Source organism: Quercus lobata, chromosome 3 (assembly GCF_001633185.2).
Source record: "Quercus lobata isolate SW786 chromosome 3, ValleyOak3.0 Primary Assembly, whole genome shotgun sequence".
NCBI classification, from domain to species: Eukaryota; Viridiplantae; Streptophyta; class Magnoliopsida; order Fagales; family Fagaceae; genus Quercus; species Quercus lobata.
Genome location: NC_044906.1, coordinates 74,136,146 through 74,155,576, shown reverse-complemented (window position 1 = coordinate 74,155,576; position 19,431 = coordinate 74,136,146). Strand labels below are relative to the sequence as shown.

Below are 19,431 nucleotides of genomic sequence, written 5' to 3'. Positions count from 1 at the left end.
TATGGGGGATGTGGCTGAATTTAAATGTTAAATAAAATGATATGAGAAAAAATAAAAATAAAATACATAACAATAAACATTAATTTATCCAAATAATTCTATGTAATATAATAATAGTACATTCTTATGTACTATTTTTAATTATTTATAATGCAATATGATAATATTTAACGAAAAAAAAAAAAACCTAAAACACAAAAATAAATCCCATCAACCAAAATAGAGTTCTAAAAATACAAAACTTTATTACAAGCTAAAATAGAGATGCAAATAAATAAATAAATAAAAATCCACCAAAAAATTGAGGGAGAAAGAGTGGAAAATAACCACTTTTTTATGAGAGAAAATTATGTAAATAATGGAAAAGTGAATGACGAATTTATACTAAGAGGATGATAATAAAAGGAAGATAAAAGAAAAGAGGAAAAGTGATATCAAGGTAGAATGTTTGAGGAGATGAAAAGGTAAAGAAAAGGAAAAAGGTTGGAGCAAGTGTAAATGTTAAAAAAAATAAGTACAATTTGATGAGCACAATTTTCTTTTATTTGAATTAAACTAAAATATTACATTTTTTTTTAATTTTTTAAAACAAAAAGAGAGAGAGAAAATATAAATAATTTAATGATAAGGAGGATGTGGTTGAATTTCAATATTGAGTAAAATAGAAGAGAAGAAAAAAAAAAGAAAAATTAAAAGATATAACAATAAATACTAAATTATTCAAATTATGCTATATAATGGAATACTATTTTATTTTTACTACTATCTTTAATTTTTTATAATGTAATCGGATAAAATTTAACAATTAAAGAGCAAAATAATAATAGTAATAACTTAAAACACAAAACTAAATTGTATCAACCTAAATTAGAGTTCTTAAAAACACAACAATTTATCAACCTAAAGCGGAGATGCAATAAAAAATAAAAATCCACCAAAACTATGAGAGAGAGAGAGAGAGAGAGAGAGAGAGAGAGAGAGAGAAAAACCTTCTGTGAGAGAAAACTATGCAAAGAATGAAAAATAGTGACAAATTAATGGTAAGAGGGAATGGATAAGAAGAGACAAAAAAAGGAAGATGAAGGGAAAGATGAATAGCAATATTAAATTAGAGGGTAGTAGGGAGATGAAAAGGTAAGGGAAGTAGAAAGGTTAAAGAAAGTATAAATATTTAAAAAATAAGTGAATGTAAAAAAAAATTTATAGGAAAATTGGAAATAAAAAATAAATTTATATAAATGTTAAAACTGACAAAGATGAATATATAAAGTCAATAATCTATTTATATATATATTTGTAAAAAAAAAAAGGAATAAATAATAAATAATAATTATGTAGTGAATGACATAGAGATGAGATGGCGCAACAGGAGCTCAACAGCAATAAATATCATGCTTCAGTTTTTAGTAATATATAGATTTTTTCTTTAAGGGAAAAGTAATATATAGATTAAGTGTCTATTTTGCAAAGATTATTTTTGTCAACTTTTTTTATTATTCAGCTTATTTTTGCTACTACTCATGGGTCTTACTGCACTTTTTGGTATTATTCATGAGTCTTACTGTATTATTTCAACTAACTTTTACTTTTATCTACAGTACTATTAGCAAAATAAGCAGATCTCAAGCAAACCTTTTTTTTTAGGGACAACACGTCAAAACTTTTATTAAAATAAATCCGATAAATCGGTTTGTAATACAAAAAGAAATTGTGATGGAACATCCTCCATCCAAAATAAAAAATCTTGAATGCTAACTGCATATTTAGCCAGACTATGTGCTAAATTGTTGCCTTTCCTCTTTGTATGAGAGTAACGCAGCTCATCAAAATGTCGAGATAGAATCTTTGCATCCTCCAACAGTAGACCGTATGGAACCAATAAGCTTTCATCCTCTCTTAGACCCTTAATCACAGTAGGTATAACATTGTTTAAAGTTATATTAGATGTTGATAAACTATAATACAATGGACTAACTGATATTTTATGCTTATTAAAGGTACCAGATATTAATGGCAACGTTTGACATGATTAAGTCACAAAAAGATAACTTTCAAGTTTAGAATCATCAATTTTTTAAAATGATTGAGTAGAATTTATGCAAAGATAAAGAAGTGAGAGTTACACAAGATATAGCATTCAAGTTTGGAATAATTAATTTTTTAAAATGATTTAGTGGAATCAAAGCAAAGATAAAGGAGTTCATTTCTTTAAAGTTTTTTTGTCTTTATATATTTTCTTATTTTCTTGATTATTAGGAAAAAATATATGAAGAGATGGTAAGAATTCTTATAGACCATAATTTCTTTTTCTTTTTTCAATCTTCTTTCCTTTTCTCTTTTACGTCATTCTAACGTTTGTGTTTTTCTTTTTTTGACCTCAATGTTTATGTTTTTCAAAAACAAAAAAAAATGGAAAGAGGAAACACACACAAAAAGGAAAACAATCTATTAAACTTTTGAAGCAAAAGCGTTAAATGTACTAGAACCTAAGTTACACATTTATTACAGCTATTAATCTACTTATCTAGAAGAAATCAATTATACATTAATCTATAAATATAATATTGACTCTTTTGTAACTTGGATGGAAGAGTGTCCACCTTTCTTTGCATCTTCGGTTTCGCAAGATGCTATGTACTGTTTCGTAACTTAATAAAATGAGAGTATTTCTTATCAATAAAAATAAAAATAGGTAAAGCTGAGAGAAAATCCAATTAAATTTCAAATTGAAATTCAATTAGAGTCTAATTTTGCGCCATGTATCTCATCTAATCTAAATTTTAAAATTTTGTGCCAAGTGAGTTAATTTAGTGTAAAAATTGAATTTCAAATAATCTCATCTAATCTAAATTTTTAAATTTTTGTGCTAAATTAATTAATTTAGTGTAGAAAACGAGAAGTCTAATATAATAAACCATAAAAAATATAATCATATAACTAAAAAAAATTCAAATTTATAAGTCATCTATATATATATATTAATATTAATGGGTAAAACTTAGAGAAAGTTGAATTAGAATTTGAAATTATAATCCAATTTTGCACATGTTTAAATTTATGTGGGGACTATACCATAATTATTCACTTAAGCGTGTGCCATGTGTCTGCTTAAGTTTTTAAATTTTTGTGTCAAATGAGTTAATGAGTGCAAAATACTAAGAATCTAATATTAATTAATTATAAATTAAAAAAAAACAATTACGTATACTCAATAAAAATCCCCACATGTTTCTCAAAAAATAAATAAAATAAAAATCACCACACATTCTATCTTATTAAAAATTAGAAGAAAAAAAATGATCATAAGTAGTATTAAATTTAGATAAGAATTTTTATATGTGACTAATAATATTAACTTAAAAAAAATAATTTGACTAATTATCTATATTTTATGATAAAAATTGTGTTTCATTTTAAATGTATCTATACGTATGCATGAATGCATGTGTTACATGTATTCTTTAAAAAAAAAAAATTATTTGACTAATTATTTATATTTTTATAATAAAAATTTTGTTTAATTTTAAATGCATCCATGCATTTGCATGGAGTTACATGCTAGTTAATATAAAAGATAACAAAATAAATTCAATTAGTTAAGTCATATGAATAAAGCTAGGGACACAATATATTCACAACAGGTGGTAAATTGTTAATAGTGGGTAAAAAAAAAAGAAGATATCTTTGATGGCTCAGATTAGAACCACTAACAGATTATCATCTATGTTTTAATATGGTTACACATATAATTAATAAAATATAATACAATATATGATGCTTCTTTTGGGTGTTGAATACATTACATAATTAGGATTGATCGATCATCATCAAATTACTATTTTATCGCCAAAAGGTGTGCATCTCAACTAGCACATCTTGATATTTTCAAAGAATATATCTAAGGAACAAAAAGATAGAGTTTCATGCATGCATGTATAACCTAGATAGAGATGCATAAAGAAATATAATAAATGAATGAGAAATAAATTGATTGTATGGAAATGTTTACAAAAAAGAAAAAGAAAAGAAGAGGAAATGTTAGTATGAAGTCTAGATATAATAATAATAAGAGAAAATGAGAAAGATAAGTATAAACATTTGAACAAGTAAGCTTCAAATTCCTTACCCAATTTCTTCTCATGTTCTTTCTTTTGTGTTGGTGAATGTTAAGAGAAAATGAGAAAGATAAGTATAAACATTTGAACAAGTAAGCATCAAATTCCTTGCCCAATTTCTTCTCATGTTCTTTCTTTTGTGTTGGTAAATGTTTTTATGTGCCAAAGGCATAAGAAGCCTATATATAGAAGAAGTTATGGATGACCTCCACATGAACATATATTTGATGAAATTGATATTGAGACTAACTTGGAAGCTTTCCTTGGTGCATTTTGAAGTCAATATTGGATTATTCTTATAGTAAGTAATGATGGTTGTTTTTGCAAATTTATTTATATGCATGTGTGTTTTTCTAATTACTTTATATAAAGAATATGTTGATTTGATTGCTTAAATTTTGTTGTATAGATGATTTGATTGCTTAAATTTTGTTGTATAGATGTTAAATAAAGTAATTTTTTTGCCTTATTTAGTACTTGAATTAACATTATATTTTTGTGAGATACAAATTATTGCTAAATGGTTTTGGTTCATGCTACATTTGACTTTGCTTTCATAAAAATTACATCAATTAGTTACTTTTTTAAATTACTATTTTCTTGAATTCACATTCTTATTAAATATCTATTATAGGTTAATCACATGCAAGAATTTGCAATAATCAGTTGCGATCCACTGTTAAATCTATATGGTTATTTGTTTAATTATATTTAATAATTCAAAAAACTATAAGATCCCTTTATAAATTAATGAGTTTCTAACGCCTAATTGATTCAATATTCCGAAAGAATGATAGATCATAATAATATTTGGTAAACCTGATGGTTCGGAAAGAAATTTATTCCAACTGTGAGTTAAGCAGAAAATTTTTGAATATTTCAAAAGTAACAATCTCTCCTCTCATATAAACGTAGATTCTCACCAAGAATTTAATTAGTGTTACCTACTATTATGTGGGAGGAAGGAACATTAATCTTAGTGTAAAGAATTTGACATGAGGACCCTAATAAAATCTCATTCCCTTTATAATGTAAAGAATAACTTGTACATAGTGCCTATTAAATATTCATTTTATCTTTTATTAATAATCTTAGTTGAAAATTCATAATTTTTTTTAATACTCATTTTAAAGAACTTTTATCTATCTCAATATTTAAAACTTTTCAACATTGTCTTCCACATTTTACATTGAAAATATATATATATATATATAAATATATATTTACTTTAGGAACTAAATCACTAGCTCTATTAAATATTTATTAACAGATGACAAAATAGTGAAAATACACCCCCACCCAATCCACCCCCAATTTGACAAACCATGAGTTTTATTTTTAATTAATCACTTCTTCCAAAACCAACAACTTTATTTTTACAAAACTCCAACTATGCCCAGATTCTGAGAATCTAACTCCAAATGCCTCCCATTTTACTTATGCAAAGAAATTTATTTTAACATTAGATTTGATGAAAAATATTGAATACTTTTGGAGCAATAATCATTTCCCTAAAAAATGGTGGGTTCCTACCATGAATCTAAATAGTAATACCCTCAATTATATGAGAGGAAAGAGCATTGCTCTCAACATGTAGAATATTTACTTAGGCTTAGAAAACTATTATTACAAAATAAAGTTATTTAGTAGAACAACTTTTGTAAAATTACACAAAGTCTAACTTTTTTTAATTATAATGAATATTTATTGACATAAACAAAAGAAACTAAAACAAATTCCACTTCTCTAACATAATAATAATAATTGTGGTATCAATTAAAGACATGATTGGAACTTGTATTGTGCAAGAATAATATCTCTATTTTTTTTCTTAGAATTAATGTCTTATTATTTATCCCTACCCTTTAGGCACCTTTTCCTTAATTCCATAATTTTATATTGGAGTGTGAGACCAAAAAAATTAGGGGATATTTGGTTCAACACTTTTAGATGGAGACCCAAATCAAATCCAAATTCTTTTGTAAAGGGTTACTTAAACCTGTTGTGTCTATCAAATATTCATATTATACTTTTATTTTTTTTAATGGAAATATTCATGTTATACACTTATACTAATACCCTTAGTTTTCTATCTTTTAATTATTAAAAAAAAAAAACCTTTAGATTGTAAGTAAGCATTTTATTTTATTTGTTGGTAACTTCTATTTTCTATTTTTATATATTTTTAAAAAAAAATGTTCCACTTGTGCCAAAAAAATAATTTTCAATATAAAATGATGAGTCATAAACTATTATGATTTGTATGAAAAAAAAAAAAAACTATTATGATTATTTTTAGGAGATAATGTGTGTCTCGTCACGTGTATTGTGCATGACTCACTTAGTTGATTGAGTTAAATAAGTTATGTCTTTCTCAAAAAAAAAAAAAAAAAGAAGTTAAATAAGTTATGTGCATTGCACATAACAAGGATTAATGTGATTTTCCTATCGGTGGTTGGAGCCAAACTTTGTAATGCAAATGTGTGGAGACAGAGAGAGAGAGAGAGAGAGAGTGTGTGATGTGCAGTGTGAACTGTGAACAGAAGGAAATAAGAGACTTAATTGTGCCATCTCTCTTGCCAGAGTGATGAGTTCCTCTGAGGGCCTTCCATACGTCTAACATAACAACAAAAACAATTTGGAAGCCAGTGGAAGCCACTCCACTCCAATGTCGACTCAAACAAAGATGAAAATGAGTCATCCTCTAATTCCAACACTAAGATTGAGAATGCATCTATGCTAGAAACGGTATGTCTCCTCTCTCTATTTCTCTATCGATCTCTATTTCTTACTACTAGTACCAAACTTAAATCAATACTCATTTAAAAAAAAAAAAAAAAATCTTATCTATCTTAATATTTAAAACTTTTCTACCTTTTACAATGCAAAAATGAAATAAAAATTAACAATAAAATAAAATAAAATTTAAGGAAACTAAATTACAAGTTATGTTTATTAACTGACAAAATATGCCACCAGCTGTTACAACCTTAATTTGACAAACGCCCCAAGGCCCCAATGCTTATTATTTTTAATTACTTCTTCCAAGTCCAACAACTTTACTTCCAAGACCCAAATCAAACACTTTATGTTTGTGAGTGCAACACTCACTTGACTCATGCCTCCAAAACTTCAAAAATAGATGTTCTTACAGTCAAATATTTGAAAGAAGGACACTAATAAAATCTAATTCCATTTGTAACGTAAAGGACAACTTTTTTGAGAATATAAAGAACAACTTATACATTGTGCCTACTGCCTACCAAATATTCATTGAAAATTCATAATATTTTTTTAATACTCATTTAAAAAAATTATTATCTATCTCAATATTTAAAACTTTTCAACATTGTTTTCCACATTTTACATTGAAAAAAAAAACCAGTAAGCATTACTTTAGGGAAACTAAATCACAAGCTTTATTTAATATTTATTAACAGCCTTTTATTTGTAATTAATTTTTTTTATAAACTTTATTTTTAATTAAACGCTTCTTCTAAATCCAACCACTTTAGTTTTACTTTTACGAGTCCCAAATCAAACATCTGATGTGCGTGCAAGTGCAACACTCACTTGAACCCAAATGCTGAGAGCATCCACCTCCGAATGAACCCAAACGTCTCCTATCTTTCTTAAAATCCCAGAATCCTCACCTCTAATCTCACAAGCTGACATTAAAAATTGGATTTCCAAATCAAATTTGAGCAAGCCCAGCCAGCGAGAGCATTAGCGTCTAAGCTTAGTGGAGAAGTGCCAGATTGTCTATTTTAAAAATGCAACGGGTGCGTACAATCCATTCTCTCTCCATTTTATAGTTGTACCCCGTGTAGCTTCTTTCTTCATAAATCTTGTTCTAAATTACCCAAAATAAAACGATACCCACTTCATTATCACCCTCTCACCCTCAAATATCAGCAAGCTTCTTTTTTCTGTAATGCCTGTGCCCAGACCTGCAATGGCTTAAAATACAACTGTCAAATATGCAACCGTGATTACAATGTTCAATGTGTTTTATTATCAAACACCCTCACTCTTGCCTGTCATGAGCATCGCCTTTACCTCTCCTGGACAAACTCTCTACAAAAGTGTAGTAGTTGTGGCGATGAAAGATACAGAGTATTCCGTTGTTCCACTTGTGAATTTTCTCTAGACTTAAGATGTGCTACACTACCACAAAACACATGGTACAACCAACATGAACATCCCTTCAACCTCCGTTATACTCCTGAAGATGACTCCAATGAATATTACTGTGATATCTGTGAAGAAGAACGAGATCCCAAGCAATGGTTCTACTACTGTGCAGAGTGCAGCTTTCCTGCTCATTGTGACTGTATTCTTGGGGAAAATCCAAATGTCAAGTAACACATATAATGGCCACTAGTTGGGAGGTGCTACATAGTAATTTGACTTTCACCCACACACAATGTACTTTCATTGAAGAAATAAAGACCAATGTCAATGTTAAAAGTGATCTATCAATGTGCCCAGTGTAATTTCAACATTCACAACAATTGTTTATAGAAAGACCAATGTTGTTTTAATTTTTATTTGTATATTTTTCATTTGGGTTGAGCCTTTAATTCTTTATTTTTTAATCTATTGTATTATTATGGTTGTCTACTGGTGTAGTTTTGGGGAACTTTGTTTTTAAGATGAAGTTTATTAGGCATTTTATTGGTTTGTGGCTAGTAAGTGTAATATGTGGACATCATGTACATGGGTTCCACACCTCTGCTTTTTAATGAATTATTTACTCTTTTTTTTTTTTTTTTAAGAGGACTTGAATAGGAAAATCACTTGATGTCCACGTACATTCACTGCATGTGTTTTTTGGCTTCTAAGATTCTGTTTTCGTTCTATTTTAACCTATCCATCGGATCTCCTGCCAGTTGAGAGGAGCCTTACATTTATAGAACAAAATAATTTTGTTTCTAAGGTACTTGACCTTTTTACTACCACAAGGATAGTGTTCCGGCATGTGGGAATGAGGTATTTGAGAATGGGAGGTGATGATGATGACAGTAACAGTGCTAGAACTAATAATGTTAACAGTGAAGTCTAGAAAATATTGTGGAAAGTTAAAATTTCTGCAAAGTTTCACTTTTTATTTGGAAAATACTGCATGATGCTATACTAGTTCAAGCAATCTTAATAGATAGAAAGCTTAGCTGTGATGTTGCTTGTAAAATCAGACTTCATAACAGAAGGTAGGCCCATCAAGGATTGACAAATTATTTCAATCCCAGATGGAATTTGGAAGAGAGATACCAAATGGAGTGGCACGCTTTTGTTGCAAAGTCTAGAGAAGGAAAACTGGAAATGGGTTTGTTTACTAGCAAAACTGGAAACTGAGATATAAACTTAATTATCTCACCTATTATTGGATATTGTGGTCTAAATGAATTACTGGAATTTGAGCTATCGTGTGTTCTTACTTCTTGCTTGACATTTGCATTTCTTTACAGAATATTAAAAAAAAAACAAGATCCTTGTAAAAACAAAATGTGATATATATATTTTTTTATAATGGAACAAAATGTGACATGACACCCCAAAAAGGTGACAGAATTTCTGATTTTATGTCTTCCCTACGATTATGTCTTATAAACACTCAAATTTGACACAACACTCCATCTGATGACAAAGTTTTATTTTTATGTCTTCCCTAAGACTCTGCCTAATGAACACTCAAATGCGACATGACACTCCATCTGATGACAGAGTTTCTATTTTAGAAAGGAAAAAAAAAAAAAAAAAAGAGAGAGAGAAGAAGAGGAAGAATTTGATGATGAAGAAAGGCTTGTCAATATGTGGAGCAATTATTGCTACATTCTAATCATGCCATCAAAATTTGCCTAAGCCAGTGATGTGAAGTACCATAGTGTTGAACTATATGAAAGTCAATTTAATAACTATTCTCTAGTATATGTTTAATATAAATTGGAATATTCTTGTCACATTGTCTTTTATCTCTATTTTTGGATTTCTGAATGGCACTTTTTTCTTGGATTTCACTGTTCCATACATACCCAGGGTCATATTCTTGCTTTTGCCACCTCAGTACTTGTTAATATTCGGATTTGCAATGATGTTGCTTGTATGGAACTTGAATATGTTTTCCTTAATTATACAATATATATGAGAGTACTTATTGGACATTTTTCTTGGCTAGGAGAAACTTCATTTGAGTTTAGTGAAGAAGTTCGCAATGGAATTCCTCGATCTATTTATTGTGGCATTAATGCCAATTCTGAAAATACTTTTGGTTTCCGCTGTTGGTTTATTTCTTGCAACGGAGCATATCAATCTCTTGGGGGCAGATGCAAGGCCATATTTGAATAATGTAGGTCAAAATTTCCCGACTGTTCAATTCCTTTTCTTCTTTTATTAGTCTTCTTATCCTCATGTTGTATATGCTTATTGTCAAGTTCCAAAATCAAGTTTCTTTTGCTTATGTTAAGCACATTGGCTACTTAGCTGTAGAGTTACATTTTTTGTAATCTAGTCTCCAAAAGTGGCTGCACATTTAAGGATGATGAAACATAACATATAAATTAAGAAATAATGAAAAATGTCAACCACTTTCAATTGATCACATGGTAATCCATTATTGATTGCACTTTCAGCGCTCTGTTGCATCATCCAATGTTATTGAAACTTCATGAAAAGATTTAAATTTTCTATTCTCTTTGAAAATTGTAATGCTTGAATTTGCTTGAAAAATGGAAAGGTCAAGTATATTGGTCAAGTAGAAGAGGGAAAGGTCAAGTATATTGGTCTATCAGAAGCTAGCCCAGACACAATAAGGAGGGCTCATGCTGTGCATCCCATCACAGCTTTACAAATGGAGTGGTCCCTATGGACTCGTGATATTGAAGAAGAGATAATTCCACTCTGCAGGTATGTTCAGTTCACAGATGTTGGTTATTTTAATAAATTTTGGTCTCTTGATTGTTTCCATGTTTAAGAAACTTTCGAAGAATACACCACTAACATGTTCATCAGTTCTTGATGCGACAATGTGAACATTTTAATTGAGAGATAGATTGCATGTATCCTAAAATTAAATCTCTCCATTTTTGTCTTCTATTCTTTCTTGGGATCACAATACTACTATTGTTTTTGAATGACTGCTACAATAAGGAAAATTGTCCATTTTGTGTAGCTTTGATTTTGATATATTGAAATTATCTCATTCAGAAGCATGAATATGCTCTCTTGAAACTTGATGCTATTGTGCCTGTAGGAAGCTTGGAATTGGAATAGTTCCATACAGTCCTCTTGGTCGTGGTTTTTTCGCTGGCAAAGGAGTAGTGGAAAATTTGGCTGCAAATAGCATATTGGTACAAATTTCATCAATTTATTGTGTCATTTATTTGTTAGACTTTCAAATTGCTTGCATAATTTTTCAGGCTACAATGATATTTTTCTTTGAGCAATGATTCTTCAAGTTCATTGAATAAAAAATACCTACAAGGGCAAACACTATTTTAGTCCTTTCAGTTTACAAAAAGTTCCAATTCATTTCTAATATTTGAAAAATTGCAACTATCCCTAAAATTTTAAAATTTAGCAATTAAGCATTTCCATCATTTCACGTTAAATAGCTTACATGAAATAATTGAGATGAACTATTTTTCAATCCCAGACTCTTTGTTGGATGTTTTAACAACACATGCTTCAACAGGATGGTGGCCATATCTAATACTGCATGAAAAGCAAATTTTCAAAACTCAAATATGGCACTAGATTTTCAAATAATGACTCTTGATATCAGGTCCATTACTAGATGATTTGGATAATGGCTCTCAAAAAAGATTGAGGGTTTAATTTGGAAATTAAGTTTCTATAATATCTATCTCTACTAGCATATTTAAGGTTAAAGTGTTCTTAGAATCTGTGTTAAAACCATGCGGCATCTCATGTTCTGTAAACTTATTTGTGAGTTGGGTATGTTAATTATTACAACATTTAGCTTGGTACTTCAAAAGATATTATGATATCCTGTCCTAATCCCTGTAGATTGTGTCTTTCCAGTGTGATACATCTTCTAAATTAATCTTGATTATTTTTACTCTCTGTTTGATACTTAGTTAGTCACCAAATAATGTATTTGTTTAGAGGTATTCTCTTCTTCTTATGCTTCATTAGTGGTATTCTTATTGTTAAATTGTTGTTTATCATTTCTTGGTATGTAATTTAATTAATTTCAAAATGGGAATGGAGCTTTAAAACATTCTTATTTTTCTACCTTTCTCTTTATTAGTTGTTCAATATATTTCACTTAGTTATAATAATGCATTTACGAGTGTGTTTAATTTTCTCAAGACGATCAAGTTAATGCCTTGTATTCTACACCATCTATCTGTACTAAGGCAAAAAAATGCAGCAAATGAATTATGGCCAGTAAAAACTGATGATTATTTCCCATAAGCTTTACTGTTTTTCCATCTACCTTTAGTTGACCAAGCAAAATTGATTGAAATCTACTGCCATTAATAAGCTTGACCAATGCTTGCTAGAAGGTATGCAGACAGGGCAAATGCTTATTGGACTGACTTTTTCACTAGTTGCCCAGTCTTGAAGCAATATGTCCAAATTCTGAGGGGATATTATTTTGGATGACATCAGTGTCAATCTGCCTTGGTGGTTATGTTGAATCAGAATAGATAGGGATAGCTATTTCCTCCATTCCTCTACACTTGATTTGCTGGATGCAAATGACCTAGCATCCCATGCCGCCATCCTGGAAATTCCTGGTAATTTTTTCTTGGTATTTGGTCACAAAAGTTATCTATTTTATATTCCAAGAACTTTGCAAGGAACACAAAGATGTGTTCTATGCGGAGAGAGGATGATTTTTTCCGGTCATCAATAGGGTGGAGTTTTCTCACCATTTATTTGGGTTATAAACATAAATGAAGGAATTTTCCTTATGTTAAAAATACACAGCATGACAACTTGAATATTTGGTTGGAAAGAGATCCGACGGTGCCAACTTTGTCAGCCTGGAGGATGCTTTAGGGATTGCACAGCACCATGATGCCATCACTGGTAATGCTAAACAACATACAACCAATGACCACGCAAAACACATGGCTTTTGGAGCCTCTGAGGTAGGCAGCTAATCTTCTTTTGAATTTGACATTCTGAGTCTTATTTTATATTCTTTGCACCATTGTTATTGTATGATAAAACTCTGTAAGCTATCCTTTAAAATGCAACAAATTTTCATAGGCAGAAGCTGTTGTAAATGCTGTCCTGTCATGCTTCACTAATAAGAAATCAAGAGATCAATATGGTTCTATGAACCTATTATGGTCTTGTGTAAACTATCATTGTAAGCTATCCTTGCAAAGTTATCCTGTAAGAGATCAATACAGCTCTGTAAGCTATCCTTGCAAAGTTAGCTTCATATGGTTCTATGAACCTATATGGTCTTGTGTAAACAATGGGGCAAGTAAATGGACTTTTCTTCTTTTCTGTTATTTTTTGTTCTTGCTATTCTTCATTGCTTAGTACCAAAAACAAAATAAAAAAAGCTGAGAGATAGATAAAAATAATAATTAGGTGGGAAGTAGGCATCCCAACTTCTCACTTATTTTGCAATTCTGCCAATCGAATCATTTGCATGACTATTTATATTGTACAACTAAGTCAGCATTTGAAAGCCTCCAAATTGCACATACAAATCGAAGAACTTCAGTTTGGGTTTTTTTTTTTTTTTTTTTTGTGATTCTTATATGCCCTAAGATATTATCACTCAAATCATGCAGAATTAATCCGAAGAAGAATTTAATGCAAGTTACATAATGTTAAAGCTCTTGCTGAAACGATGATTTCTGATTTCAAGGTCCTTAAAAAAGGACCTTCATTCTTTTCTTTTTTGACTTTTAGACTTATGAAATAGGAACTACATCTTTTTTTTTTTTAATAAAAAATAAAATAAACAAAGAGGGATTTTGATAGTTTTTGCAATTTGTTGACCCCCTGAATGGAATTTTTGTAGATTTATCCATAAATTTTCTGAAATTTCCATGTCTAACACTTTGTGTCCATGAGCTATATCTCAACTGGTATTTTATTTTTTCAGGTTTTAATGATTCCTAGACAATGTCCCTGATTTTTTTTTGCCTGAAAAATTAACTCTATTCCTTGTAATTTCAGTTAGCAAGAAAAGTGGAGCCTTTAAGTTGAGTGAACCAATTTGAATACAAGAACACAAAAATCCTAGCATATATACTTAATGCTATCTTTTAGTTACAAACTTCAATAATCATCTATCTAAACATGCTATCATATCCATTAGTTTAAAAGAAATACTAGTCCCAAATACTTTTAATGTTCCAGATTCTCTTTATTATTCCCAATTAATCAGCAATCAAATAAACCGTAGAAGAAAGCCTAATTTCAAATGCTTTACTATAGAACTAGTGTTACACAATGTATTTCCATTTTTGATTTCGTGCATTCTATCTCTGTTTGATTTGTTTGTATTTGTTTCTAGTACATTCTGTTCATCATCATGAACATGACGTACTTTTTTTAATGAAGATATCTATTACCTATACCAAAAAAAAAAAAAAAATACTAGTGTGCAAGAAACCTGGCTTACCTTGCTGGAAAAGGGTTCATACCTGTCTGCATTTCTTCAAGTATTTACCCCTTAGTCTCTGGTACTAGCTTTGATACAAATAGAACTGTCAATCCTGATATGCTTGAGATTTGAGAATATAAACAAGGTCCCTGAATAAATAAATAATTAAATAAAAAAAATGGGGTGAAAAGTTTGCATTAGGCAATAAACTGGACTAAAAATTTTGCACTGGACAGGGGAGAGAGAAAGATGCGTCACCTGCTGAGCTTCATTCCTTTAAGAAGTTAAAAACATATGACACAATCCAAGAACTAATCTAGTTTACAAAAGACACAAGGTTTCTTCTGAACCCTTCATGTTTATTAGAAATATCTAGAATAGCAAACTATAATTGAATTTGAACCCATGGTTTAGTGGACTAATTTTTGAAGTTCACATTGAAGTGTTCAGAGTTCTTGTTGTATATAAAGTTATATACAATGTAGGTTGTTATATATTTAAGATTAAAGAGGAGAGATTTCAAAATGCCATTGAAAGTGCTGCTGAGCCTTGGTTTAAAGAGCTCAACTCCTATTTGATCGGTTGAACTTGTTTTGATCAATCGAGATATGGCTCAATAAGTCGAAGGCTGTATAATATGAGAACCCTGTTCTTTGTTCAATTCTTGGCTTGATGATGAAGGAATACTCGATCGATCATAAAAACTGTTTTTCTGCAGTTTTCTAGATGGGGATTTTCTGGTTTGTCAAACGGCTAATACTCTGTGAATATTATAGTCAATCAAAGTGACTGTTTTTGAAGGGGCATAACCCTTCAGCTTATATTCATTTTTGTATCTACCTTCTTTTACCATTTTTCATAAAAATTCACAAGAATTCTCTCGGTAATACTACTTGAAGAATTCTAAGCTTAGTTGTGTTTGGGAACAAATTTGCAGTAATCCTTTAGTATCATTTGAGTGTGGGCAAATATTGTTTAAGATTAGCAAGGTGATTGTGTCTAAGCCTTTTGTTATCTATCTATTTATTGCTATTCCTTCATTGTATTATATACTTTTCTAGAAGTTTTTGCGCGATAACTGACCTCTGACATATGAGCCTTGTTTTTCCTGCAAGTCCTTGTCCAAATGATCCAAAATATACCTAAAAACATTAGCAAATGTTCAGCATGTGACATAAAGTGTTCAACGAGAAAAACAGCACAAAATGCTATATTTATTGTCAAATGTCATGAGAAAGCTCCCTTTTTCTAACCGTTTAACAAGTTCAATCCTGGTTCTTGAAATATCCCCTTTTCTGAACATTAATAATGTTTTAAGTAGTTAACGAGCTCTAGGTTTTATTCTGCCAGAAAACTTCCTCAACTTTTAAATTTCAGAAGTGGGAGGTTTTTTTTTTTTGTCCAATACAATAGAAAGTGTGTTCATAGTCCATATGTCTATTAGTATTGTGTCATGAACCTCTAATAAAATATCAGAATGGCTTAACATGCCGAATATGTTAATGTGGGAATTGTGAGTATTTACAAAAAAAAAAAAAATAAAGGAGTTGTGGATTCTGTTTATGGCAGAATAGGAAAATTGTGGGTGTTAAACTGTTAATTGATTTAATTACTTTCACTTTCTTTATGAAGTGATGTGGTTATCTTGTAGTGGTAAGTGGTACCAAAATAAAGCAACCAAAGCATGTCCCCTCGGTAAAATTACGTTACCAGTATATTACCTACAACCACCAATAACAGAAGTGAACTTCTTCCACTATTGAAGGTCCTGATCACAACAAGCTTTACATTTCAAGAAATGACACATAAGGTAAAGTAGCAAACAGTATCCAAAAGCATGGAGGTTGAACATATTCTAGAATGAACCTGCAATAAGAATGACAAATTGACAACCCTGTGATGAAGCAACTCGTAAAAGTCAGCCTCGTCAAAACACACCGATAAAAAATCACTCTTACATCTCAGTTGATTGTTGAAGGGGTTCTGCCTGCATTTCAAAAGTTACTCTTAAATCTCAGTTGATTCTTGAAAAATATCAGCATTTTCTCCCCTAAAAACGCTAAGGTTTCTCTTAAATAATGTATGTTTCCTTTGTTTGTTTAGTTATTTGTGGATTTAATTTTGTGATTGGGTTTCGGGTTTGTTAAAACAAGTGGATTTGTTTGTGGGTTTTGGGTATATGGAAATCTGGGGGCTTTGGTTTAGGTAGATGGGATTTGGGTATAGCTTTGCTCAAGAAGATTTTAGAGATTTGTGTTCGCCAGTTTGTGGGTTTTGGGTATATGGAGAGAGAGAGAGAGAGAGAGGTAATAGAATACATTGAAAAATTATAAATCACATAAATCTAAAAATAAATAGAATAATTCTTAATAGTTGTTCAAAGGAACCTAAGTGGTGTGTTGGTTATAATACAAGCCTTGGTTCTTAAATAAGATCTGAGGTCTTTCTAAAATAAACGCAACTCTTTGACCTAGTTGAAATGGCTCACAATTCAAATGGTTTACATGATGAGCCTAATTTTGTTTGACTTATGCAATTATAATCTGCCAATTACTTTCGATATCACTTCTTATATGTTTTGCTATAAAACTTTAAATGCTTTACGAGGAGTGATACTAGAGATACAACAAATTTTACTACGTAAGTCTTACAAGATGACTCACCAATCACAAATAGTAATTCAAACATTTATTTATAATGTTGTTGAGGTGGAATTAATCACATTGATTGCCACGTCATTTTGTAAGACTTTTGTAATAAAATTGGTAGTAACTTCAGCTCTGCATTTGATTGTATTAACAATTTATTTGTTTGTTTATCAATTTTTCATTACAGCCAAAGCTTGTGGCAGTGTGAAACAAAGTAGCTTTCGTAAATCCAAATTCTCCAGTCTATCCACGCCTAGCACAAGGAAAAGTTTGGAATGAAGTAAGTTCAATATCTGTATTGATTTTTATCTCAAAGCTTTTACTTTCTACAATCTGAATGACAGGGTCCTCCATTTGTCTGTGTATGGAACTACAACACAGCAAAATTTTATTGTTATACCTATATTTCTTTCTATTGCATAGCTATTCATTTGTTCACAAAGTGTTACACTATGTCTTTATATTAATATTTTTTTAGTGGGGAGTGGGGCATGGGGCGTGGCTTACAACATCTCAAGGAAATAATGTATGATGTTCACATGATCTTCAGATGACTGTAACATGGAAAAGTGGATATGGAATTGATGAAGCTGAGCCTTTTGTAGAATGGGGTCCAAAAGGAGGAGCCCAAGTGAGATCCCCTGCTGGTACACTTACTTTTGATCGGAACACCATGTGTGGTGCATAATTTCATTTATACCTTTCAATTTTGTCTTTGCAGATAGATCTGTTGGTTTTTTGAAATAGAATAACCTTGGGTAGGCAAACCACTGTAATCTTGGTAATGGAATTCCAGAAACTTGATTTGTACACTGGAGTTTGATACATCACACATTTTGTCATAAAAAGAAAGAAAGAAAAATTGAAGTAGAAGTAAATTTAATTCCTGCAAGGAAATTTCTGTTATGGATCTCTTGTAATATTACTTCTTCTTCTTTTTTTTTTTCCATATGTTAAAATATCCCAGACTTTTCCTCCTGGTTATTTTTGGAAAATAGATGAATTTATCTTAGCCATTTACTATTTAGCTGCACCAGCAAGGACAGTAGGATGGCGTGACCCTGGATACATACACACAAGTTTTTTGAAGGAGTTGTGGCCTAACAAAGGGTATGTTAGAGTTTATTTGCTCATGTTGATTTGCATGCTACTTTAACTTCCGATTCTTCTTATTGATTATTCAGGTATACATACAAGCTGGGGCATAGGTTGTTTAATGGTACATGTATTTGGAGTCAAGAAACTGATTTAGAGCATCTCCTTATCCTGGTCAAAATTCTTTGCAACATGTGATCATATTTGGAGACATGGGAAAGGTGTGAACTCTTTTTTTTTCTTTTTTTTCTTTTTTTAAAGAATCGGAAAGGTGTGAACTCTCTTGGAAGACTGGATGTGCATATAAATAAAGCCCATTTCCCCATTTATAATGACTAGGGACTTCAATACCATCTAATGTATGCACGTTGTTTCAGTGATTATTAAGTGTAGCATTTTGTTGTGTATGTAAGGACATGTAAATAGATTAATGAAATTGTCTGACCTACTATTTAATCTCCCTTCCTTAACCTCTAAAATTCAGAACTATATTTTACTTTTGTTAACATTTACAAATGTCACATTGCGTAAAGGTCTATTCATTTATACATTTGCCCTCTTAAGGATGTGTGGCTGCTAGTTTTAATTTAACTGAATATCAATTACCAGTCTTTTTTGGCCTTTTTCATCTTTCAGCATACTATATATCCAAATTGTACTTGGATGGAATCTCACAAGATTTTTGTTTAATCGTCCACCTTACAGGGCGAAGCTGATGGTTCCTTTGAATTTGAAGATTGCCAGCCTGCATCTCTGAACACTACTAAGCAGCATATTGAAGACTTAAATAACATTGATATAGTCTTCCATATTGTAGATATAGTCTATGCTATGGGTTATATTGCACAGTGGGACCAATTCACTGCACAGATTAAGCCAATTGCATCAACTAAGCCTTACATGATTAGAAGGTTGGTCATAATATGCATAAATAGCTCATTAAGCATGTAGACATCTTCTGATTTTTCATATG

The 19,431-nt window shown here is 30.5% G+C and overlaps 1 protein-coding gene and 1 pseudogene across 1 annotated transcript in view; both read left to right on the top strand.

Annotated features, from left to right (window-relative positions):
* LOC115979078 (probable inactive purple acid phosphatase 1) overlaps window positions 1-19,431 on the top strand; it is a 92,716-nt gene that overhangs the window by 42,678 nt on the left and 30,607 nt on the right. The gene's annotated exons all lie outside the window — the stretch shown is intronic.
* LOC115979084 overlaps window positions 1-19,431 on the top strand; it is a 100,115-nt pseudogene that overhangs the window by 79,034 nt on the left and 1,650 nt on the right.